At 55.0% G+C, this 25849-nt stretch overlaps 1 long non-coding RNA gene and 1 pseudogene across 4 annotated transcripts in view; both read left to right on the plus strand.

Annotated features, from left to right (window-relative positions):
- The first annotated feature begins 4419 nt into the window (after positions 1-4419).
- On the plus strand, positions 4420-8416 carry LOC309968330 (serine/arginine-rich splicing factor 3-like; annotated as a pseudogene). The gene is made up of 2 exons: positions 4420-4444; positions 7718-8416. The product of its transcript is annotated as a serine/arginine-rich splicing factor 3-like (transcript).
- Positions 8417-15276: 6860 nt separating this feature from the next.
- Positions 15277-25849, plus strand: part of LOC309969027 — a 37625-nt gene continuing 27052 nt past the window's right edge. For all 3 annotated transcript variants that reach the window (XR_014326601.1, XR_014326602.1, XR_014326603.1), the window contains exon 1: positions 15277-15556. This is a non-coding gene — a long non-coding RNA (uncharacterized lncRNA). The remainder of the gene's footprint in view (positions 15557-25849) is intronic.

Genomic DNA, 25849 nt, shown 5'->3' on the forward strand with positions numbered 1-25849 from the left:
CACAAATACTGTGACCCTTTGAGCAGGAAGGTCTATGTTTTACTAACATCTAGAACAAGCAGCTAACACGGTGTCTAAGATGTAGTCAATAAATATGAAATAGGTAAATGAACACATTTTTAAGGAAGGGCCAGGACATGAACAAAGAGAAAATTTTCATTTTCAGTCACAAAGCCACAACAGACATAAAAATGATACAGACAACAAGTGCTACGGTCATTCAAAGAAGGCATAGAATTGATACAACAAGGATCTCCTCTATGGCACAGGGAACTGTACTCAATATTTTGTAATAACTTATAAGGGAAAGAATCTGAAAACGGAATCACTGTGCTGTACACCTGAAACGGACACGACATTGTAAATCAACTATATTTCAATTAAAAAACAAACAATCAGACAACAGCAACAACAAAAAACCAAAGAGGTCATAGAAGTTCTTATGAGATTCCAGAAGAGAAGAGAAGAGAAGCCAAATGAGGACGGGAGAGGAGGCTTTTGAATCAGTTCAGACGAGAAGTCACAGAGGAACTAGTGTTTGATCTGAATTTGAGATTAAGATTAAGATGAATTAATCTGAATTAATTAAGCTTGCAACACAGGGATATTACAGATGAAGGTAATCACATAAACTTACTATACTGAAACTTGCAGAGGTTATGAGTGTTGTTCAAGATCCCAAAGCAAGTGCATTGTGGAATCCGAATTTTAAGTGAGGCCTAATGAACTAAAAACAAAGAAACACAGAAACAAGCCCTTCCTGTGACACCACGTTGCCTTTTAAGTCGTTTTTTTTGGTGGGTTGGCAGAAACTGGTTCCAGTGTTTCTTGCAGGAATGACTGACCATAGGACTGGGTGTCGTAGCTTCCTACCAGGCGGCCGAAGGTCGCAGGCAGGTGGGTCCCCTGCCACTAGAGAGAGTATTGGCCTAACACTTGTAGAAAACGGGGACCTTGCTGGCAGTTCAGTGCAGGGACACAAATAAATCTTTGCCAACTTTCTGCTGAAGCTCACGAGGGTTCACTCCTAAGCCTCTTACAAGGTCAGCTGCCGAGGCTGCGAGAGATGAGTCAGGGCTCGCCCTCCACCACGGGGAGATCGCTGGTTAAAGCGCTCACGAGGGAGTGAACCGCGTGTCTGCACCGACACGCATGGGTAAACCTCGCCGATGCCTTCTGTCCGGGGTATGAAGCCCTCTCCTGCCTCTTCCAGGCTCTCTAGAAAGCATGTGCGGAGCCTCCCACCCCACCCTTGGACTCCGCGGGCCATAGCTGGAGGGACCAGCCAAGGAACCGTGGCAGGAAGAGGCCAGAGGTCAGCGGGCCTTGGCCGGAGCCCGTCAGTCGGTCCCCATTCACACACCACCAGACGATCCTCTTGACCTGGGCAGTAGCCGCCAACCAACCGCTAAGGTGGGCCCGGCGCGCGCTTGGCTACCTGGCATGGCTGGGAACCCCAGGATCTCCTGGCAGAGGCGGGCATTCTCCAGGGCCGGGTCCGCGGGCGTCTGCGTGTGCAGGGCCTGAACCACCTTGGCCAGGACGATCTGGCACAGGTTGAAGAGGCCTGGGGGGCAGGAGGAAGGAGACGGGGGGCTGGCACCGTGTCCAGGCCGTGCTTTCCAGCCGGGCAGACCGGAAGCCCCCTTCCCTTCCCTCGGTCCGGCCACATCTGGGTTGGCCTCCCGGGACTTGACGAGCTTGTCCAGCAGCTCCTGAGGGACGGTGCTGCCCGTGCCCCACCAAGACTGGCAGCAGCGCCAGGGCCTCACAGGGCACGGCGCCCCCGGCCCCAGAGCCTTCCCTCTGGATCTCATCACCGGCTGTCACCAGACTTGCATGCAACGTTCTTTTCTTTTCTCTTGTCTTCTTTACGTCCCTCAGCCACGCAATGCGGTGAAGCCCTGACGCTCGCTGCCACGTCGATACACCCTGAGAACACGATGCTCAGCGAGAGAAGTCATACACAGAAGGACACACAGGGCGTGACCCCACTGAGGAGAAACATCCAGAGCAGGTAGATCCACAGAGTCAGCGAGTGGGTTCCTGGTTGTCAGGGGCTGGCGAGGGGACGGAGTGATAGCTAAGGGCGTGAGGGACATTTTCGGGGTGACAGAAATGGTCCAAAGCAGTAGTGATGTCTGTACAGCTCAGTAAACTGTCCCCACACGCCCCGGTGCAGCCTGTGAGAGCATCGCTCTTAGGCTGAAGGGCAGTCCACAGGAAGACTGAACGAGCAGTGGGTCCTGGGCCCAGACGCTCAGCTGGCGCCCCCCACGTGGGGAAGTCACTGGGACTTGCTGAGCCTCCACGGAGACTGGCAGCAGCCCCCGAGCTCACAGGGCACTGCGCCCCCGGCCCCAGAGCCTTCCCTCTGGTTCTCGTCACCGGCTGTCAGCAGACTTGCAGGCAACGTTCCTTTCTTTTCTTTTGTCTTTTTTCAAGGCAACTTTTGAGTACACGTATCTAACATGCAGGGAACCAGCCCTGACTCCCTGATCTGGGTCTTCCAGCCTCTAGAGCCTTGAGGGCTTCCATTTCCGTTATTTACGCGCCCAGTGCCTGGGGTTTGATGATGGAAGCTGACACCGAGGGCGTCACCACGTGCGGGGTGATGTCAGTGAAAGAATCCCATGGCGAGGGCCTGCCTGAGGACCACGCATGCCCGGGCCCTCCCCGCCCCCTGCCTGCAGCCCTGCGCCTGGGAGCGGAGCTGGTGCATCGCGTGCCCGACGTCGTGGAAGTTGGTCTCCCGCTCATCATGCTGCAGCAGAGAGGGCAGGTTGGGCGTAGGCTTGGTGACGTTGGCCACCATGGCCGCGATGGCGATCTGACAGCTCCCATCGTGCTGTAGGCAGCCCGGCTGCAGGCCGAAGCAGGCCGCGTGCCCGGACTTCCCCACCCTGTGGAGGGACCTGGATGGGGCCCCGCTTGCACAGAGGAGCCCCGGCCCACGGCCGACAGGTTCCCCCACGCACGCACCGAGGATAGAGATCAGGTAGAACTTGCCGATGGATGACCTTACCCGAGGCCGCGTCCCAGACCGTTTAGAGCCTCACATCTTCGTGACACATGTTGGTGCCCTCCTCCAGGTCGAAGGTCAGCCCCAGCAACTCCTGGGAGATGCCCAGCAGCCCGCGTGTGAGCGTCTGCATGGGGAAGGACTCATTGAGCAGGTACTGGTCCACGTGGTAGCACATCTCCTCCCCCTGGTTCATGTAGTAGCGCAGGTCCCAGGTGTTGATGGGGCCGTCAAAGTGCAGGCCCCGTCTCTGGCACTCGGCCTTCTTTAGCTCCAGGATCACGGCCGCTCCTGCTCCCCGAGGGGCTTCAGCTTCTGGGCCAGCTCACCTGCGGGCGGAGGGGAGAGGCTCGGCTACGTCCCTGGGGCGGCCCCCCAGCCACCCCCAACCCCGCACCTCTCGAGGCAGAATGAAGGGTCTGGGAAGGTGACCCCCAAGTGCTGACACAGTGGGGTCTCAGGCAGCACCACGTCCGGTCAAGGTCCGCACCACGTCCGGTCAAGGTCCGCCTGACCCCATCCCCACTGGGACTCAGGGGGAGGCGGTGTTACCTAGGACAGTGGCCACCACCTGGCTGGTCTTGTCCATGTTCATCTCCAGCACGGAGTTGGCATGCGTGCAGAACCCCAGCAGGCGGGACTTCAGGGCCTGCAGCCTCACCAGCTCCCTGAGGATCACGCAGTTCTCCTGGAACCCAGAGACGGAAGGTGCTGGGGACCGAGGGCCACGCCCTCCCCGCGGGCCCCGGGCCAGGTCTCTGCAGGCGGGCAGGGCTCCCAGGCCACTGGCGGGCACAGCCAATCCCCCTCCCTCCTCCTCCTGGCCCGGATTTCTAGACACTTTGGTGCTGTCCTAACACGTGGTCTTTATTAACACAGGTCCTTTTGGAGCTGGAAACGGCATGAACGTGATGGGCTCTAAGGCCAAAGGCAGGAAGAAATGCGGCCAGGCTCTCCAGGAGCCACCAAGGGGCCTACCCGGGCTCAAGAAGACAAACACGGCTGCCGTGCAGACAGTAGCTCAACCCCACGGCGCCCAAACACCCAGCCCCTGGACGGTGAGACACCTGTTGCTGCAGGTGGCCCGTGGCTCACTGATGAGGCCCGGCCCCAGGCGTACGCCACCTTCTCTGGGGCCACCTCTCCGGTCTGCCGTGGGGTTCTCCTGGGAGCCCCCAGTCACCACAGGACCAGCGTGGCCTGTCTGTAGCCCAAGAAGGTGGGGACACAAGACTGTCCCCTGTGCCCCCCGCATCACCCGCGAGGCCGAGCGAGCACCAGTGGTGTCTGCGGGGAAGATGAAGGGCTCATGCAGAGCCCCCATCCACAGAAGCACAGACTGCAGCCACATGCGCTATGGAACAAACACAAGTGTCCATGCAGGACCCGATGTCTGAATGTCAAGGCCATGCCCGGGCCACAGTGAGAAGGTGCATCCCCCATGCAAGCCACAGAGAGGGGATGGGGGGGGGCCATCTGCGATTCTGAGCTCATCGGGCATCACCCCAGAGGGAGAGGGAGAGGGAGAGAGGTAGACAGAAGTACAGAGGGAGAGAAAGAGAGAGGGAGGGAGAGACGTCTCTCCCTTCCCTGGGGGTTCTCTAGTGCAGCCAAGGCTGAAAACCACTGCATTTTGGGAGATGGGTCCTCGTGGAAGAGTTAAATAGTAGCTCATGGCATTATCGACACATATTAAAAAGGCCCCAAATCTTGGGGAGTCAGGGAGGGGAGTGTCGGCTGCCTCGTAAACGAGGAGAGATTGGGCATCAGAGGAGGTGCCTGTGCAGCCTGTGCCCAGGGCCACGCAGACTTCATCTCCCAGCGGCGGTCCTGGGCTGGAAGTCAGCGGGGAGGTCAGGCTCTCCAAGCATCAATGTTGACTTCAGGGCTGATCTAAAAGGCGCCTGGTGTTTGTTGAAGCAGAAAAAAGAGAAAGCAGTAGGGAGAGGGTGGGAGTGGGAGTGGGAGGGAGCCCGCCTCCTCAGCACTTCTACAGCTCTCCCTCTCTCTCTCTCCCCGTTTCTCCTTCTCTCCCTCTACCTCGCTGCCTCTCACTCTCCCTCTCCCTCCATCTCTCCCTCTGCCTCTCTCCCTCCCTCTCTCCCTGTCCCTCTTTCCCTGTCCCTCTCTCTCTCTCCCTCTTTCCCTCCCCCTCTCCCTCTCCCCCTTTCTCTCTCCCTCTCCCCCTCTCCCTCTCTCCCCTCCTCTCTCCCTGTCCCTGTTTCCCTGTTCCACACGCTCTAGCTCTACCTCTTTCCCTCTCCCTCTCCCTCCACCTCCTTCCCTCTCTGGAGAGGGAAGGAGGTGGAGGGAGAGGGAGAGAGAGATGGAGAGGGAGGGGGGAGAGGGAGAGAGAGAGATGGAGAGGGAGGGGGAGAGGGAGAGAGAGGGTGGAGAGGGGAGACTGATAGAGGGAGGGAGCGAAAGACGTTTCTCCCTCCCTCCCTCTCTCCCTCTCCCTCCCTCCTCTCCTCCCTCTCCCTCTCGCTCCAACTCTCCCTCTCCCTCCGTCTCTCCATCTCCCTCACTCCCTTCCAGAGAGGCAGAGGTAAGGCAGAGGGGGAGAGGGGGAGGGAGAGGGAGAGGGAGAGAGAAAGGAAGAGAGGGAGAGAGAGAGGGAGAGGGAGGGAGAGTGAGAGTGAGAGAGAAAGGGAGAGAGGGAGAGAGAGAGGGAGAGAGGGAGAGGGAAAGAGAAAGAGGTCTCTTCCTCCCTCCCTCTCCCTCTCTCCTCCTTCTCTCCCTCTCTCCCTCTCCCTCTCTCTCTCTCTCTCCCTGTCCCTGTTTCCCTGTTCCAGTCTCCCTCTCCCTCTGTCCCTCTCCCTTGTCTCTGCCTCTCCCTCCATCTCTCCCTCTCTGAGAGGGAGTGAGGGCGAGGGAGAGATGGAGGGAGAGGGAGTGACAGAGGGAGGAAGAGGGAGAGAGGAAGGGAAAGGGTGAGGGAAGGAGAGGGAGAGACGGAGGAGAGAGGGAGGGGGAGGGAAGAAGAGACCATTTTCCCTCTCCCGCTCTCCCTCTCTCTCTCCCTCTTTTATCTCTCTCTCCCTCTGTCCCTCTCTCTCTTCTTCTCTCCCTCTTCCTCCATCTTTCCCTCTCCCTCTCTCCCTCTCCCTTATCTCTGCCTCTCCCTCCATCTCTCCCTATCTGGGAAGGAGTGAGGGAGATGGAGACATGGAGGGAGAGGGAGAGTTGGTGGGAGAGGGAGAGGGAGGAGAAGGAGAGAGGGAGGGAGAGAGGTGTAGAGGGAGAGAGGGAGAGACGTCTTCGCTCCCTCCCTCTATCCCTCTCTCCCTTTCCCCCCTCTCTCTCCCTCTCCCCCCCCTCCTGCTCTCTCTCCCTCTCCCTCCACCTCCTTCCCTCTCTGGAGAGGGAAGGAGGTGGAGGGAGAGGGAGAGGGAAAGAGGGAGAGGGAAAGCGGAACAGGGAAACAGGGACAGGGAGAGACGGAGGGAGAGGGAGATAAGGAGGACAGAGGGAGAGGGGGGGAGGAAGAGACCTCTTTCCCTCTCCCTCTCCCCCCCTCTCCTCTCCATATCTCTCTCCCTCTCTTCCTCTCCCTTCCTCTCCCTCTCCCTCCATCTTTCCCTCTCCCTCTCTCCCTCTCCCTTGTCTCTGCCTTTCCATCTCTCCCTCTCTGGGAGGGAGTGAGGGAGATGGAGAGACGGAGGCAGCGGGAGAGTTGGAGGGAGAGGGAGAGGGAGGAGAAGGAGGAAGGGAGAGGGAGAGAGGGAGGGAGAGAGGGAGAGGGAGGAGAGGGGGATAGAGGGAGGGAGGGAGAGAGGGATGGAGGGAGGGAGGGAGAGAGGGAGGGAGGGATAGAGGGAGGGAGGGAGAGACGTCTTTCACTCCCTCTATCCCTCTCTCCCTCTCCCCCCTCCCCCCTCTCTCTCCCTCTCCCCCCTCCCTCTCCTGCTCTCTTTCCCTCTCCCTCCACCTCCTTCCCTCTCCAGAGAGGGAAGGAGGTGGAGGGAGAGGGAGAGGGAAAGAGGTAGAGGGAGAGCGTGCGGAACAGGGAAACAGGGACAGGGAGAGAGGAAGGGAGAGAGGGAGAGGGAAGAGGGATGGGGGAGGTGGGAAGAGGGAGGGGGGAGGCGGGAGAGAGACGGGGGAGAGGGAGGAGGTAGAGGGAGGAGGAGGGGAGAGGGAGAGGGATGTGGGAGAGCGAGGGGGAGACGGAGGTGGAGAGGGAGTTGGGAGAGGGACGGGGAGGGGGGAGAGGGAGGAGGGAGAGAGGGAAAGAGAGAGACGCAGAGGAAAGAGGGAGAGGGAAGAGAGAGAGGAAGGGAGAGAGGGAGAGGGAGGGTGAGAGGGTCGAGAGGAAGCAGGGAGAAAGGAGAGAAAGAACACACCATCTACATTTCTGTCAAATGACACCGGGGATCCTTACACAACCAGGAGAAAATAACACAGCGAGGCTCTTTCTCAGCTGGAACTGGAACTGCAGATGGGGCCAAACACCACCAGGGTGGCCACACATGTCCAGCTGCCGCCCCAGCCCCCTGAGTCTGGTCACCAGGGCTCTGAGTGTTTGCTCCTGGGACCTGGGGTTCACCCTGTCACCCTGGAGGTCGGGCCTAGACAGCAGGGCCCCGGGCTGGACACATGGGGGAAAAGCATCCCCACAGGACAGCTTGTGCGAGCCGATTCAGCTGCGAGATTCTAGAGGCCCGGGATCACCCTGTGGCCCATGAAACCCAGGAGCCAGGAGGGTCTTGCATCGGGATTCCTGTCCGTTGGACTGTAACGTTTATGTAAGGAATCTTGGAAACAGTGGTAACAAGACTGAATTCGAACGAGCTTTAGGATATTATGGACCACTGCGAAGTGTGTGGGTTGCTAAAAACCCTCCCGGCTTCGCTCTTGTTGAAAATGAAGATCCCCGAGATGCAGCGGATGCTGTCTGAGAACTAGACGGGAGAACGCTCTGTGGCTGCCGAGTAAGAGTGGACCTGTCGAATGGGGAAAGGAGAAGTCGAAATCGTGGCCGCCTCCTTCTTGGGGTCGTTGCCCTCGAGATGATTATCGGAGGAGGAGTCCTCCCCCTCACCACAGATCTCCAAGACGGAGAAGCTTCTCCCGCAGCTGGAGCAGGTCCCTTTCTAGATATAGGAGAAGAGAGAGATCACTGTCCCAGGAGAGAAATCACAAGCCGTCCCGATCTTTCTCTAGGTCTCCTAGCCGATCCAGGTCAAATGAAAGGAAATAGCAGACCACTTTGCAAGAGGAGTGGTGCACAGGAAATAACTTCATTTGACAGGAGTATGTACAGAAAATTCAAGTTTCGTTTGAGACTTCCGAAGCTTGTTGCACTTTTTAAATGTTTTAGCTGTTCACATTTGTTGTCTCTTGGGACAGTGACACATAAAGGTGTCATTCTCTATGGTTTGGAATGGGTCATATGAGGCATGTAATATGAAGAATTGTTTCTTTACAATGTTCTCTTAAGCAAAATTGAATTTGCTTTGAAATTTTGATCTTGCCTAGACTGATAATAAAACTCTAACTCCTGCCCACCTAAAGTGTGATGTTTATTATTATGGAAACAACACTGGCAAACATTGAAAAGACTTTCTGTAGCTGGGATATGGTATGCAGCTGTAGTTAAGCAAGCAGTCTTTAAAACGTGTTGTGAACACAAGCCAGCAGGTAGAAATGAAAGCCGCACCCTTACCCTAGGTTAGAGGTTTAAGAATTCCACTAGTCTTCACACTGGACAAGAGGTTGTCCAGTGAGTTTAGAATCTAAGAATTTTCAAGGAAGTTAGTTTACCTTTGAGTTAGGTCATAAGTCCCCTCTGTGATTGCTGTACATGAATACATAGCTCTTTGTAATGTTTGTAAGAAGTTGAGATTATCAAGGTACCAGTGTCCTGCCAGATTAAGAGTATATTGTAGAGCTGAACTTTGAGTTACTGTGCAATATTTTTTTTCATGCTGTCATTTGTAATATGTTTTGTGAGAATCCTTGAGATTAAAGTTTTGGTTCCAAAAGGAACAAAGGAAAAAAAAAAAAGGATCCACCTGCCAATGCAGCAGACACTGGTTCGAGCCCTGGTCCAGGAAGATCCCATGTGCCGCAGATCAACTAAGCCGTGGGCCACAACTATTGAGCCTGCACTCTAGATCCTGGGAGCCACAACTACTGAGCCCCCATGCCACAACTACAGAAGCCCACACATCTAGAGCCCGTGCTCCGAAACAAAAGAAGCCACTGTAATGAGAAGCACGTGCCCGCAACAAAGAGGAGCCCCTGCTCGCCGCAACTAGAGAAAGCCCGTGTGCAGCAACGAAGACCCAACGCAGCAAAAAAAAAAAAAAAAAAAAAAAAGACGATACTGGCCAGGTGATCAAGGGTAAAATTGTTTGTCACAAGCCCCATTGATGGTGTGTATCCTTGATGTGTGTATCCTTGATGGTGTGTATCCTTGATGATTGACCTGAGGAGAATGACATTTTTATCTGTGTCTGGATCTTCCGCCCCAAACCCCATAACTCCAGCCCAACCATAAGAAAAACATCAGAAAACCAACAGACAAAACAAATTGAGGGACAAAATACCTGACCAGTCCTCCTCAAAACTTTCAAGGTATCAAAACCCAGGGACGTCTGAGAAATGTCACAGCCCAGAGGAGACTGGGACAGAAAAAGGATGTTAGGGGAAGGCTAGGGAAATTCTAATGAAGTGTGGACTTTAGTTAATAATAACGTATCCATCTCGGTTCCTTAGTTGGATAAGCATGTCGTACTAACGTACTAAAGTACTAACGTGTTGGAAATAGGGGTACTGGGTCGGGGGGTCCACAGCACTCTGTACACTCTGTACAGATCTTTGCAACTTCTTTGTAACTCTAAGCTATTCTAAAATTAAGCAACTACTAAACAGAGATAAGAATGTTATTTCCCTGATTTGAACATGCCTGAGTTTGTTTTCATGGTCACATTTGTGCTATCTGGATGTGTCTTGGAATCAGTAGCAAAGGAGAGTTGCCAGCCCCTGGGAAGATGCGGCTGGTTTGCAGGTGGCTTGCTCTGGAGCTGAAGACCATGGTGGGAAGTCTGCAGCCTCGGGCTGCACTTAGAACCATGGGAGGGGATGGGCCAGCTCAGTTAGGGATGGAACCTATAAATAAAACTCTTTTTCTTTTCCATTATGGCTTATCACAGGATATTGAATATAGTTCCCTGTGCTAGACAGTAGGGCCTTGTAGCTTATCCATCCTATATTTAATAGTTTGCGTCTGCTAACCCCAAACTCCCAATCCAACCCTCCCTCACTCTTTCTCCCCCTTGGCGACCACAAGTCTGTTCTCTATGTCTGTGAGTCTGTTTTTGTTTCGTAGACAAGTTCATTTGTGTCGTATTTTAGATTTCACCTATAAGAGAGATCATATATTTGTCTTTCTCTTCTGACTTACTTCACTTAGTATGATAATCTCTAGGTCCATCCACGACGTTGCTGCAAATAGCATTATTTCATTCTTTTTATGGCTGAAGATATTCCATTGTATATACGTACCACATCTTCTTTATCCATTCATCCATCAGTGGACATTTAGGTAGCTTCCACATCTTGCCTATTATAAATAGTGATGCAATGAACATTGGGGTGCATGTATCTTTTCTTTCTTTCTTTCTTTTTCTTTCTTTCTTTTTCTTTCTTTCTTTCTCTCTTTCTTTCTTTATTTTTTTGTCACACAGCATGTGGGATCTTAGTTCCCTGGCCAGAGATGGAACCCATGCTCCCTGCACTGGAAGCACAGAGTCTTAACCACTAGACCACCAGGGAAATCCCAGGGGTGTATGTATATTTTTGAATTAGAGTTTTCTCCAGATCTATGCCCAGGAGTGGAATTGCGGGACCCTATGGCAGCTGTATCTGTTCTCTGCACGTCTCACGTCAACCACCTGCACTCCAATCCTTGCTCTCAATGTCGTCTTCGGGGAAGCCAACCTGCGACAGGGACCTTGACAAGAAGAAATGGCTCAGGGAAAAGCTACCTGCATAGGGAGGAGATAGAGGCCATCGACCCTGGGGTGCGGCGAGGAGAGTGGGCACAGAGATTTGTCATCTCATCCCTGATACTCAGCCCTCCTGGCTGCCCCACTCTAGGTCACCTCGGGATACAGAGGTGACCCGGTTAGAGTCCCTGGCTGTGCAGGAATCTAGGGGCACCAGTGGGTCTGAATAATATTAGTGCAGGGTCTCCCCCATGGCACTGGGGTTATTTGGGGCGGGTCATTCTCTGCTGGGGGCCCCTCCTGGGCACTGTGTGGGGTTCAGCAGCATCCCTGTCCCCACCCATTTGATTCCAGGGGCCCCTCCCCCCCAGTTGTGACAACCACAGATTTTCCCCAGACATCACCGAAGAACTGGGTGAGGCGGAAGCAGGATGGCCCTGGGTGAGGACAGCTGTGTTGAAGCAACCAGCCTGGCTTAGGGCAAGGTCTGCCCCAATCCCGTCAGAGCCTGCGTTTAGAACTGCCCCTTCCCTCTCCCACCTCCCATGCCCTGCAGTGGTCTCCGAGACATCATCCCCATGTAATAAATCACACCACCTCAGTTTACTGTCCCCAGCACCTAGAAGAGTGTCTGCTATGTAGTAGATGCTTCATAAATACTTGCTGAATAAAGGAGTTGAATAAAGGGATGAGTGGATGAATGAATGAAGGTTACCATGGAAGGAGGGGGGAGATTCCCTTTCTGGCTCTCAGGGGTTGGGATATCAAGTGAAAGATCCATCCTAAATAGGCTGGCCAGCCTTCTGGGGTTCCCCAGAAATGAGGGTTTCCCCACAGTTCCAGCGCTCAAACCTGAGCGGTCCTGGGCAAACTGGGGGCGGGTGTTGGTCACCGTGTGTAAACACAGTAACAATTCCAACTGCAATAGCAATGGCCAAGGACCTCTACGGTCTTATTGACCAGGCACAGTTCTTTACCTGGCGAGGAAGGGTGGGCCAGGATTGGAATTCCGGTGATCCAGGGTGGGCAGGTGAGGGCACACCCCGGGCTTGTGTAGGGGAGTCCAGGAAGGTTCTGGAGGAAGTGACAGTGACACAGGAGGGAGGGAGGAGTCTAAGGAAGAACATCCCACACGACAACGTGTGCCAATGGCCCTGGGCCCAAGGTCACACCTGACCAGGGCTTGCTTTTTTTCTTTTTTTCTAATTTACTTTTTCCCACATGGATATGCAATTGTCCTAATGCCATTTATTGAAAACTCCTTAATTTCCCCACTTTCTGTCATATCAAGTTCTCATCTATCTGTTTCTGGACCTTTATTCTCTACCATAGAGCTATACGTCCCATCCTTGCACCACTAGGGCTGTTTCATCACTATAACTTTATTTTTTATTCATTTATTTCTTTGGCCGTGCCGGGCGGCATGTGGGATCTTATTTCCCTGACCAGGGATCGAACCCGCACCCCTTGCAGTGGAAGCTCAGAGTCTTAATCGCTGGACCTCCAGGGAAGTCCCCAGGGCTTGCTTTGACATCCATCGAATGGTGGCGGGTGGGCACGGGGAGCAGCTGTCTGTGAGCCATCCTGTGTAGAAATGCAGGGTGGAGGGCAGGACAGCTGGAGCGGGAGGGGAAGAGGCGGGGGAGGGAGGGAGGGATGGCGGGCGGGCGAGAGACAGACAGAGAGTTTCCGGAGACACTAGCTCTGGCCTTGTCCTAGGACATGAAAGCTGAAAATAGCTCCTAGTGCCGGGAGCCTTGGAGCCGGAGCCTGGGAGCCAGGGTGACTGGCTCTCCTCCCTGGTGTGTGTGTGCGGGGGGCGGGCCTCTGGACTTCTCAGGCTGGGAATGGCGTGCACGGAGCAGGGACGAAGCAGGGACCCTTCTCTCTGGGACCTCGCGGGCCATCCTTAGCTCACAAAGCTGAGCCACTCCTGGCCCTACGAGTGGGGGGCTTATCCTCCCTGTCCCCTGGATCACACCCCCTCACACACAACTTCCCCGTGTGTGCTCCCAGCAACCAAGAGAATCTGTTTTTAAAAGATTTGGGGGAGGGGGGGTAAACATACAAACAAGAGCAGAATGGATACTTTTTCAGAATGGGAATGGCTCTGTGTAACCCCATCCCCAGGGTAACCAGAGTCCTGACCTCTAACACCCTTGACAAGTCAGCCTTGGTATGGGCTTGCAGACCCACGGAAGCTTCCTCATCCCCTCCTTCAGACCCTGTCTCTCCCTTGGCGTCTTTGTGAGAGGCACCGGGGGAAGTGGGACTGCTAGGCTGTACTGCTGCTAGAACTCCACCTGGGCTCCACCAGGCTCCAGGCCCCCGCCCTGTGTACCTCTCTGACCCTGAGGCACCTCAACTGGTAGGAGCGGCATCACCTTCCCTCCCGGGACCTGTGACACTTAAGGGAGACACAGAAAGGACAAGCGTTTGGCTCCCTGGCTGGCAAAGAGCAGGTGCTCAATTGTCATAAGTGTCCGTATCAGTGAGGGTTCTCCAGACAAACAGAATCCATAGGGGATGTGTGTATATACACACACACGTACATATGTACACGCATACAAAAATATACAGCTGTGTATATATACAGTACGCATACAGACATATACACATATAGTATATACAATATGCAAATACATGTATACACACATATATATAATGCATAGTTTGTATATATACAGTATGTATACACACATATACACATAATATATACAACAGACATACATGTACACTATACATACACACATGAAATGCACAGTTTGTATATATACAGTATGTACACATACGTATAACATATGCAACATACACACCTAGGTACGTCTATATCATACATATATACACACATACAAAGATATTTAGGTGTGTATATATACAGTATACATACATACACATAATTATGCAATACATACACGTACATACATATAGACACACATATACACCTACATATAAAAGCATGTAGAATAAAAATATATATGTACTGCATATATAAATTCGTCGTATATATACATACACATAACATATATGATACATATATACAATGTATACACACACATACACACCTATTTGTAAATATGTGCATGTACATACACATATAAATACATACGCAAGTGTGTATATATATATATATAGCATATACATACATACATATAATACCTATACAACATATACACATACAGGTATACAGCATATATACACACCGATACATAAATATACACTGTATACATACATACATACGCTGTACATATACTGTACATATACACACCCATATATCAATATATGGGTGTGTATATATACGGCATGTTCACCTTTATAATATGTATACTATATATATATACACATACATACATGTATACAATACATACACACAAATATATAGGCTTGTATGTACACTGTATATAGTACTTACACATATACTACAAACGCATGCACATATAAACATGTGTATACATATATATGTGTATACACACATATACAAATTAATAGGCTTGTATATATTCAATATTTTTACATATATAGTTTCGTTTTAAGGAGTTGACTCATGTGACCGTGAGGCAGGCAAGTCAGGGCAGGACTCTGGGCTGGAGACACAGGGAAGAGCTGATGTCCCAAGTCCATTGGAGGAACACTTCCCTCTTTCTAGGGCACCTCATTTTTCTCTCCAGTCCTTCAACTGATGGACGAGGCCCACCCACGCCGCGGCATTGACAATCTCCTTTACGCAAAGTGGACCCATTTCAGTGTTAATCTCTTCTGAAAAATACCTTCCTGGCCACATCTGGAATAATGTTTGTGGTTGCCGGGGCCCCACACAGTGCGCACATGAGATTAACCATCCCCGTGGCGATGATGACACTTTATTTTCTCCCTTGACCATTGTCACTACTATTCCAATTAAAATGGCAGTGCTATGAGGGCAGGGCATTTCCTTTTTTGCCAGTACTGAGCGTCCGCGGTCTGGTGCCTAGCATAGGCTAAATACACGGCATTTTTGGGAACAGAAGCCGGGATTCCACCTGTCATATTTAATAGGAATTATAGTCTTATTATTGGGGGGCGGGGGGGGGAGTTGTGTCACACGTCGAGATCGGGAGTCGAACCCGCCACTGCTTGCCCTGAGAGGTTTTCCCGGGTCCCCACTTCGGGCCGGTGGGTGTGGCCAGGGGCAGCCGATGACGTGCGGACGTGCGTGCGTGCGTGAGAGCGTGCGAGTCCACGAGGCGGGCCGCGCGCGCCGGGAGTGTTTCAGTCCGGCCCCCGGCTCATTGTGCTCGCCTCACGCCGGCCCGAGTTTGCAGCAGCGCTGGGGGCCCCGGGCCTGTGAGCACAAAGAGGGAGCCTGGGGCCGGACGGGAGCGCGGAGGCGGCAGCTGAGGCCCAGGCCAGGCCCCTCCCTTCAGCCTCCCGCCAGCCCGTGTGCCCCGCCCCCGCCGGCGGCGCCGCGCCCCTCCCCCAACCGCCAGACTAGCGCGGTGTGGGGACCGCGCGCGAAGACATGAGGGAGAAGCTGGAGCTGAGGCTGGAGTCGCTCTTGGGGACCGAGCCCGCTGTCTACCCGTGGCCGCTGCCGGTCTACGTAAGTGCCGCCCGTCCCCTCCTCCCGGACCCCCGCCCCTCTTCCCCCACGGCGCACGTTGAGCCCACCGAGAAACGGAGCGACTCGAGTCGCCAGACCCTCTTTGGAGCCCCCCTTCCCGCCCCGCTGTGTTTCTTCCGCGGTAGTTTCCAGCCCCCGCGCGCAGGGTGGGCAGAGGGGAGCCGGCGCCGGCCGGGGGGCACAGACGCGGCCGCGGGGACCCCGCGCTTCCGAGGAGCGCCTGAGCCGGTCTGCGGTTGGCTCTGCAGGGCTGGGGACCCCGGTGCCCCCGGGCCTGGACTGCCGGACTGCCGGCGGGCTTGCCCTTCTGACATGATCTGACATGTAGGTCTCTTTTTCCTGGTAGTTTATTCTTAGCGCTGTCAACGTGCTTAGTTGTTTTTTTTTTTTTATTTTTCAGGGCACCCTTTCCTCCCTCACTCCAGTTTTTTTTTGTTTCTATTTTGTTTTGTTTTAGTTAGGCATTTTATTCCTCTGATCTTGAGTGGGTGGGCTGGCAGGACACTTGGAGAGGAGGCGTTCTGTCCCCTGATCTTGAGTGGCCTTTGGAAAATGACAGGCCAGACGGAAATTTACACAGGCGTCCGGTGATTGTAGAAATGCAGGGTGTCCGGCTAGGTGGGCGCTCGGCCTCTCGTCCCCCGTGGCGGCGTGGTGCGCGTGTTCCTTGTCTCAGGGTTTACGCTTGGGCCCCGCAGCCCACCTTCCGGAGGGAAAGCGCAGCGGGCGCCTTGGGCCGGCGCCTTTGGGGCGCCCTTTCGTGCGCTCGGCTTGCGGGGGACCGGCCTCCAGGCGACCCGGCCCTCGCGCGGGCTCCGTGTGTTGTCAGTGTGTGGAAAGTGTGTCGCGGCCGGGGTCGGGGTCGGGACGCTGGGACCGCCTGGGAGCCGATGTTGACTCCCGGGCCCCGGTTCTCCGCAGTTATCTGAGGTCCGAGGGTTTCCAGCCCGCCACCGCGCACTGGCGCTTTCTATTTTTTGCCCTTCCTGTGCCCGGAGGCGCGGCTGAGCCTGGGCTCTGGCTTTTCCGGTTGGGTAACTCCGGGTGGCCCTGGTGGGCGGCCTGAGCAGTGGGCAGGGCGGGGAGACATCCCAGGGGAGGGACACTGAAAGTGGGGAGAACCTTCAGAAGTCCAGCTGATGCACTTGCCTCGCCTCCCCGCCCCTCTTACTGCACTTGTCATGCACGGACGGGTTGGCTGGCCGGCGCATTTTTCAAAATGTAATCATTTGTTTATCCTTAGTAGCCGTGAAGCATAGTTCACTTGTAGTGCACAGCTGTAGGAGTTTTGACAGATGATCGCCGTCAGGCGGCAGAGCAATCCTGTCATGCCATTGGCTGCCCTTTGGCGCCAGCGCGCCTCTAGTTTCTTGGCCGCTAATCTCCTGTCTGTCCCTAAGGTTTTGGCTGTTCCAGAAAGCCAGATAAACGGAACAACAGCATGTAGCTTTTTGATTCTGGCTGCTTTAGCTCAGCAAAACCTATGCGAGATTCATCCCGCGTTTGTTTTTTGTTGTTGTTGTTTTAAACATTGATTCAGTTAGTTATTTACTTGGCTGTGCCGGGTCTTAGTTGCGGCACATGGGATCTTCATTGGCGCGTGCAGTATGTTTTCGTTGCAGCGCGCGGGATCTAGTTCCCTGAGCAGGGATGGACCCCGGGCCCCCTGCATTGGGAGCGCAAAGTCTTAGCCACTGGACCACCAGGGAAGTCCGTCATCCCTGTTGTTGCGGGTATGAGAAGCCACTCCTTTTTCTGGCTGTGTTGTATTCCATGTTCCGTTTGTCCATTCGCCTGCGGGTGGCAGGACTTGTGGGATGTTTCCAGTTTTGAGGGGATCAGGAATAAAGCTGCTGTAAACATCCCAGGGCAGGTTTCCATGTGAACTTGGGTTTTTACCTCACTTGAGAAAATGCTCAGGAGTGGGACTGGAATCTGTGCTAAGTGTATGTTTAACAACCCTTCTGCATCTTAGAAATTGGTATTTTTGAGTATTGGAAGAGTTTAGAAATGCACTGTGACCCAGCACCCAGGCACTTGAAACGAAGTTGAAAGTTCATCTGGAGATGGTCACGTTGTCCCCGTCTCTGTCTTTTATTCGAGGCAGAGCAAGACCACAGATTTGTAACCCTTGTAAGGAAGGCTTTGTGTGTCCAGGCCCTGGCAGGACCTGGCTTTCTAGTGGTGGGCGGTGCTGAAGTGGAGAGAGCGTCTTTCCCTTGCTGGCCGGACCTCGCTGGGCAGGGTGCGGGGTGTGCTGCCTGCCTGGCCGGGCGCTCTTTCTGCCGGTCAGCAGCCGTTCCTGGTGTGTCTGTCCTACTACCAGGCAGGCGGTCAGGGGCCCTAGTGAAGTGCTCAGCGAGCCGCAGCCTTCCCAAAGCTTTGCGGGTAATGTCTGCTACCCTCCCATTTCCCTGCTGAGGAATTTTGCTTTCTCATGGGAAGTGAGGGGGCATTCCTTTTAAGAGTTCATATTTTGTGATGACTCGATGCTGAATACGTTAAGAAAATGGGCTCCTTCCAGAAGCTTAACTTCTTAGAAGGTCAGATTACTCGTGTGACCGCACGTTTGAAATGAGTGAGCTTGTTTGTTCATTGATTCATTCATTCTGCAAGCACCTCCTGGATATTTAGAGTGAGTGTTCCAGGGGGCGCGGAGGACACTAGACAGTATTTTTTTTTTGATTTTTGAATTTAATTTAATTTATTTTTTTATACAGCACATTCTTATTAGTGATCAGTTTTATACACATCAGTGTATACATGTCAATCCGACTCGCCCAGTTCAGCACACCACCATCCCCACCCCACCCCACCCCCGTGGCTTTCCCCACTTGGTGTCCATACGTTTGTTCTCTACATCTGTGTCTCAACTTCTGCCCTGCAAACTGGTTCATCTGTACCATTTTTCTAAGTTCCACATACATGCGTTAACGTATGATATTTGTTTTTCTCTTTCTGACTTACTTCACTCTGTATGACAGTCTCTAGATGCATCCACGTCTCAACAAATGACTCAATTTCGTTCCTTTTTATGGCTGAGTAATATTCCATTGTGTATATGTACCACCACTTCTTTTTCTATTCGTCTGTCGATGGGCATTTAGGTTGCTTCCATGACCTGGCTATTGTAAATAGTGCTGCAGTGAACATTGGGGTGCATGTGTCTTTTTGAATTATGGTTTTCTCTGGGTATATGCCCAGTAGTGGGATTGCTGGATCATATGGTAATTCTATTTTTGGTTTTTTAAAGAACCTCCATACTGTTCTCCATAGTGGCTGTATCAGTTTACATTCCCACCAGCAGTGCAAGAGGGTTCCTTTTCTCCACGCCCTCACCAGCATTTGTTGTTTGTAGATTTTCTGATGATGCCCCTTCTAACTGGTGTGAGGTGATAACTCATTGTAGTTTTGATTTGCATTTCTCTAATAATTGATGACGTTGAGCAGATTTTCACGTGCTTCTTGGCCATCTGTATGTCTTCTTTAGAGAAATGGTTATTTAGGTCTTCTGCCCATTTTGGATTGGGTTGTTTGTTTCTTTTGTATTGAGTTGCGTGATGTATTTATATATTTTGGAGATTAATCCTTTGTCCGTTGATTCGTTTGCAAATATTTTCTCCCATTCTGTGGGTGACAGTATTCTTATTCTCAAAACTTATGAACTAAGGACGGTAGGTGATCTATAAACACAGAAGTTCAGCTGAGGTGTAGTGCCCCGTATATGGGATCAGCTGAGGTCCCAGAGAGTGGGGCTGCCAGATTTGCCCTGGGGGAGGTATGCGTGGCTTCTCTGAGGAGGGGGCACCCGCAAGAGGAAGTGCAAACAGCCACAACCGCCTGTACGCGGAAATGTCCAGCCTCCAAGATGGGCTTTTGCGCAATTGACAAAAAGGAGGGCGGGGTGCAGGATGAGTTTTGTTCCTTCTGTGACTGAGAGTTCCCAGATATCTACTTATAGCTCACGGTGGCATCTCTAAAGCAGGATGGTCCTTTTGGTGGGAAAACCGGGTCTCAGCTCAGGAGGAAGCAGGTGGTATCTTTGGCTGCCTGATGGCAGGGCAGGAGCCAGCGAGGGCGTGCAGTGGTCCTTCCCCTCCGTGACTCACTGAGGCTGTGGGCGTGGAGTGGCCCCAGCGTGAGTGTCCCCGCCTGCTTCTGGCTTCCTCCTGAGAGCCCACGAGTCTCTGATGAATACCCGCTGAGCAGTCACGCCCTTCACTCCACAGTGGGTAGTAGCTGAAGTGGGCGGCTGAGTGAGCCATCCCTCCCCCTGACTCAGAAAACATTTTCTGATCTGACCTCTGCTGGTGTGAGTCCTGCCTAATCTGAGCTCAGATGGAAGGCAGGTTAACCCTTTGAGGACTTTCCGTGGGTGAAGTAGCCTCTTTAAAGAGGAAGGGATCACCGGGAAAAGCCTGGTATTCCGTATGCATGTGGCTGTTAGCTTTCATACTTTGGTCCCTAACATCCAAATGCCGCCTGTATGCTCTGTTCCTGGTGGGAGGAGACAGAGGCAGCCAGCCGGCCCTTTGGATATTCACTAGGCAGGAGGCTGCTGGGAGCTGCAGGGGACCCGCCCCCAGCCTTCTTCTAGGAGCTGTGTCCTTTTTTCCTTAATTAAATTAAACTTCTTATTTTGAGATTATCGTAGATTCTTGCACAGCCGTCAGAAATAGGTCTGACACATCCCACGTTCTCTTTACTCAGTTTCTCCTGATGGTGGCATCTTACAAAGCTACGCACTGATGTAATGATTTCATTGGCATTGATACAGTCAAGATACAGAGTGTTTGGTGTCCTTTTTGGATTCGGGGAGCTGTAGGGTGGGACTGGCTGTGTCTGCGCATCCCTGGGTCCCGGGCCCGGCGCACGTCTCCCAGGAAGCCCCTCTCCTCCCTCTTTCTTTCTGCCATGTCCTCCTCTCGTGGTCCTGGCACTCTTCCCCAGTACGTGTGCCTTCTCTCCCTGGCTGTGGGATGACAGTCCTGTTTCCTTCCTCCCACTCAGGGTGCTGCCTGGAGGCATCTTCTCTGTCCCCTCAAGCTGTCCCTGCCGTTCCCACCAGCCGGGTCTCCTGCCGTGCCCGTGGCGTCGAGCAGTCCCAAGGGTTTTAACAGAGGACATGCCGGGTGCCTGTCCACGGTCATCCGCAGCTCATGCATGGCTCTGTACTACCTCCCTCACCGCCCGCCTTTCTTGTTCCTTCCCAGACTCTCTCTCCCCACCCACGGCCACTGTCGCGGTGCCTAGCCCGGGGCTCTGTTCCTCGGCACCCCTGTTTCAGACCGGGCCCTCTTCCTGTCCAGGGCGCCTGGCAGGGCTGCTGAGTCACAGGTTCCCGTGAGCTGCAGTTGGGAGTTCGGAGGCTGTGTGCTTCACTGAGTATTGACCTTGGATGACGATGCCTCCTCATCTCTGAGGGGCTTCCGTTTGAATCCCCTTAGTTAGTCATGGGGTGCGCGGCCGATGTCGGGAAAGCGCATCAGACTCACAACAGGTGCACGGGCAGCCAGTGTGTGAGAGAGGTTACCTCTGAGAACGCTGGTCCTTTAAAAACCTGACGCGTCTTTTCCTGGGTGGGGAAGGGGTCTCTGCAGGCTGTGTGCCCGGGGCGGGGGGGGGTGGGGGGGGAGGGGGGAAGGGACCACCACGGGGTGGTGCCCACTGGGATGGCGGGAGTCATGGGGCTTGGGGCAGGGAGATCTAGGGAAGGATTTGCACGTCCTGTGGTGGTGGTGGCTCACGTTTCCCCTGGTGTGCAGGTGGCTCCCTGGCGTCTGCTCTGTGCTCACCCTGCAGGCTGAGTGAGGCTCCCACTCAGCAGGTGCTGGGGCCGCAGGACACACTGGGCCCACACCTGGTCTGGGACAGACACCAGGTGAAGGGGCGGGAGAAGGGGAGGAGGAGCCGCGCTGGGTCTTGTGGGTTTTGTGTCTTTTTAAATAACAGCTTTGTCGAGATAGCATTCTCACACCACAGAACTCACACATATGAAGTGTACAATTTAATGGCTTTTACTATATTCACAGAGCTGTGCAGCCTTCACCTCTAATTCCAGAACATTCCATCAGCGCAAAGGGCCGGCAGTCCCCTGCTCTAGCCCCTGACACTCTGTGTTTGTGGATCTGCCTGTTCTGGACGTTTCCCATCAATGGAATCACACACTGTGTGTCCTTCTGTGTCTGGCTTCTCTCACTGAGCATCGTGTTCTCAGGGTCTGTCCACATTGTTGTGAGTGTCAGGGCTTCACCCCTTTGCATAGCTGAGTGATGCTCCCGTGTGCGTGGCCCAGGTCGTGGGGTCTCGAGGCCCCTGGAGAGGCGTTCGTTTGGCTTGGTCCTGGGGTGAGGTGACGCCAGTGGCACTGATACGGTGCTAACAGGATCCCTTGCTGGAGTGGGAGACAGTTGGAAGGCTGGGGGCGCGGCTCGCCTTGGCCTTTGAGACCGCTGGGTGGAGGCCGTGCTGCCGCTTGTCGCTCGGGTAGCGCGGGCGAGTCCCTCTCCAGCTGTGCCCCCTCGGAAGGGCTTCCTCCATCCCTGGGCTTTCCCTCCCTTGCAGTCACGGCCTCGGCCTCAGGCCGGACTGCTCTGTGGCAGTAAAGCATTTTCTTTGGTGAGGGCGAGAAAAGTTCTGGTGGTGAACTTTTGGTCGTCGCGTTCCCCCATCCCACCGGGGTCACTCCACGACGGCCCCTCCACGCACACGCCCGGCGTCAGGCACTCAGCACTTGCAGCGGCTCCTTGGGTGGCTGGGCGGCCTGTTACAGGTGGGCTAGTTTGGATTGAAGCAACTGAAATGGTCTTGTCACCCCTGGAGCCCCCGTGGTGCCCCGTCCTCCTATGGACACATCCACGCCCGTCCTGCAGAAGGACGGCTGCCCGGACAGCAGGACGTCCCAGCCGGTCCTGGCTCTGTGCAGACTGGCTTCCGTGAGCTGCGGACCCAGGCGTGGAGCTCAGGCTCAGGGTCAGGTCTGGAAACGCTCCCGCAGGTGGAGCGGTAGGTGAGGGGGCACACGAGCCACACGCATGCCCTCGTGGGAGCCAGGTGACGAGTCAGAAGGAGGAGGCGAGGTACGTTTTCATAGCATTATACGTAACCGAGTATAGCCCAGACACGACGTTTTCAACGTGCCATTTAAAGAATTACTGAAGGGCAGTTTTACTTTGTGTGTGCGCGCGCACCCTGCCTTAGAAATCCGCGTGCATCTTGTGCTCACTGGAGTGGCACCAGCGTGCACCATTGCCCCTCGTCCAGGTGGCCAGGGGCCGCTGTGGGCACAGTGAGGCTCTAGACCCCTCTCCCTCGTGGCGGCTCCTTCCTTGGACCCTGGTCATCGGGGCCCCTGTGTGCACAGTGGGTCCCACACACCCTGGTCAGGGCTGCGGGTCCACCGTGTCCTGCACCGTGTCTGTGGCCCGGGAGCCACGGGCCCGCTCCCTCTTCTCTCTTCCTCCTCCAGCTGGACTTTGGCCTCATGGGGTCCCAGCAGCCCCTTCCTGTTTTCCCATGTTGACTGTTATTGCAGTGCCGGTCTCGCGGGCAGGGTTTTGCGACGCGGCTCAGTCCCGAGACCAGCCTGGTTTGTCAGCCTGGCCCTGTGGGGAGCGGGCCGGGTGCGCGGTGGGAGGAGAGCCTCCTTCCTGGTTCTCTCCTTTGCATCGCTTCACCAGGTGGTTCCCATCCTTGGCCTGCCTTGTCCTCAGGTACGGTCCTGGGACCAGGCAACACCCCCTTGCTGGGGGCCTGCGGACATCCGGGGCTGACTGTGGACGAGACCCGTGTGATGCTCCACAGCCAGTCTCTCTGCCACCCCCACCCCTGTGTGAAATGCACTCATTTTCAAGTGAAAACCTGTTCACTTCTTGAGTACTCAGGCCCACCGCAGGTGCTGACCTTCCCCCTCCCCCTTCACCCCATGCTCCCTCTCCCTGGCGAGTGGCTGCTCCCCAGCGGGGCCGCAGGCTGAGAGGTGAGGCTGAGCGCCTTTGCTGGGCCTCGGGGCCCTCTGCTCACCCACTTGGCTTGCCTCCCAGACGGAGAGACTTCTGTGGATTTTCCACTCCTCCAGCCAGATCTCTGCTCTCAAAGCCTGGCCACTGGGAGAGGCAGAGAGACAGCCGGCGGACCACCCACCGTGTTCCATCTCCCCTGCCTTTGACTCCTCCCGCTGTGCTTCTCCACTTTGGGAAGTAGTGCGTGCATCCCACCCTGGCCGCTCTGTCCCACTTGCCTTGGCCCCCACCCCAGGGCTCCGGAGGTGTGCAGAGCCTCGGGGAAGAAGGCAGCGACCCCCAGCCCACAGGCAGTGCCCCCTGCAGCCTGCTGGGGAGTGGGGACCACGGGCAGAGTCCCAGGGTGCTACCCCTCAGCACCTGCTGGACACTCGTGCCCTCAGCAGATGGTGATAGAGCAAGAGTCCCTGCTTGCTTCAGGCCGGTGGTTCTCTGAGCGGGGCCCTGGGCCAGCAGCCTCCCCACCAGCCGGAACTGGTTAGGAATGCGGGTTCCTGGGGTCCAGACCTGCTGATTCTGAAACTTTGCGGGTGGGCCCCAGAACTGCATTCTGACCAGGGATTCTGATGCTCGTCCTGGTGTGATGCCCCTGCCTCGGAGGCCCCCTGGGTCCCGGCGTCTTCCTGCTGCAAGTGGGAAGAGGAGGACGGAGTCCACGTCTTGTCTCCTCCCTAGTCTCTGCCCCCTGCCTCTCGCCGGGTCCTCCAGGGACGATGTCTCCAGATGTCGTGCCCCTGTCACCATGAACCAGCCTGCGTGCTCAGGGGTGGGCTGTGCCCTGGCAGCGAGCACCCAGGAGGCCTCCTGTCCAGGCTCCTCACACCGGGCGCAGGGCCTGCGGGGACGAGCAGGGGCAGAGCCAGACCTGCGGGAGTCCGGGTGGAGTTCCTGTTCCCACACCTGTCCTCACAGTCAAGGACGAGGCAGGGGCCTGCTGAGTGGGACAGCCAGGCTCCCCAGCCCCGTGGGCGGCTCCCGCCCTCACCTGAGCTGGGCAGGGGCGGGGAGCAGACGGGACGGGCTTGGTGGCGGCTCAGGCCTGATGACAGCCCCCGGCTTGTGCACAGCGTGCTTTTTCAGGTGGGAATGGTTGTGCTTATTGCAGCTGTTTTCCCAGGACCCCGGACTGAGGCCGCTGGCTCTGTGATGAGCAGCATTCCGCTAAGCCTCTGCGTGGCTTCCTGCGGAGGCTCTGAGGCTGTCAGTGAGAAGAGCCTGGGTTAGTCAGTGACTCAGCAAGCAGCCAGCAGCGGGCCGGGGCTGTGGCTGGGACTGGGAGGCCGGGCATCCTGTGCAGCGAGACCAGGGCTGGCCTCAAACTCCGGAGTTCCAGGGCTCCCCCAGAGGAGGAGGTGTGGGTGCTCCTAAGCACGGGCTTCCTCAGGGCTGTTCTCAGTCGGACGTTTCTGGGTCGGCTTCTGGTGTCGCTCTGTTCTGAAGGCCTGTGAAGCAGAAGAAGAGGCCACAACCGAGAAGCTGTGAGAGCTTCTGAATCATTGATGGTGATCAGGGCATCTTAAATCATACGACTCAGGATGGTCGCTGGAAGCTGGCCAGTTCCTAAAGCAGCATCCTGAGACTGTAGGAGGCACATCGTAAACTGTTTCCTTCCTTTTGGTCTGGTTTTAAAGCTTGGGAAAGCTTGAGTTCATCTCATCACGGATGAGACCACATTCCAGGCCCCTGTCTTCCCAGGTCTGTGTGATGCGGCCTGAGATGCGGTGGCTCGGCCAGGGCTGCGGCCCACGTGCCATGAGGGTCCCTGCCGCCCCTGCAGGAGGAGCGTTTCTGGGGCACGTCCAGCCTCCTGAGGGGGCCGAGGGAGGGAGCGCAGTCCGAGCTGGCACGGGACTGCCACGCGGCGCACGCTCAGGCACATGCGCATGCTCACAGGGTCCTTTCAGAGCGCGCACGCTGTTTTGTAACTCCACAGTGGTGACCGGAATGAGACTCTTCTGGGTACTGTCACGTCCTCCCGTGGCTCTAAGACTTGTTCTTACTGGCCGTGCTCACAGGGTGTAAGGTATCGGCCTAAACGCAGACATGAATTTAGCAGCTTGAGACAACGCACACTGATGACCTCCCTTGGTTTCTGAGGGCCAGGATTCAGAGCAGGCAGGCCAGGGGATTCTGGCCGAGGGTCCCTCAGGAGGCTGCAGTAGGGGCTTCAGCCGTGGCTGCCCCATCCGAAGGCTGGACCGGGCGGGATGCCTGGCTTCCAGGAGGCCCCACCCGTGGCTCCTCTGCACGT

This window comes from Leucopleurus acutus (assembly GCF_964270905.1).
Source record: "Leucopleurus acutus genome assembly, chromosome: 11".
Taxonomy (NCBI): Eukaryota; Metazoa; Chordata; class Mammalia; order Artiodactyla; family Delphinidae; genus Leucopleurus; species Leucopleurus acutus.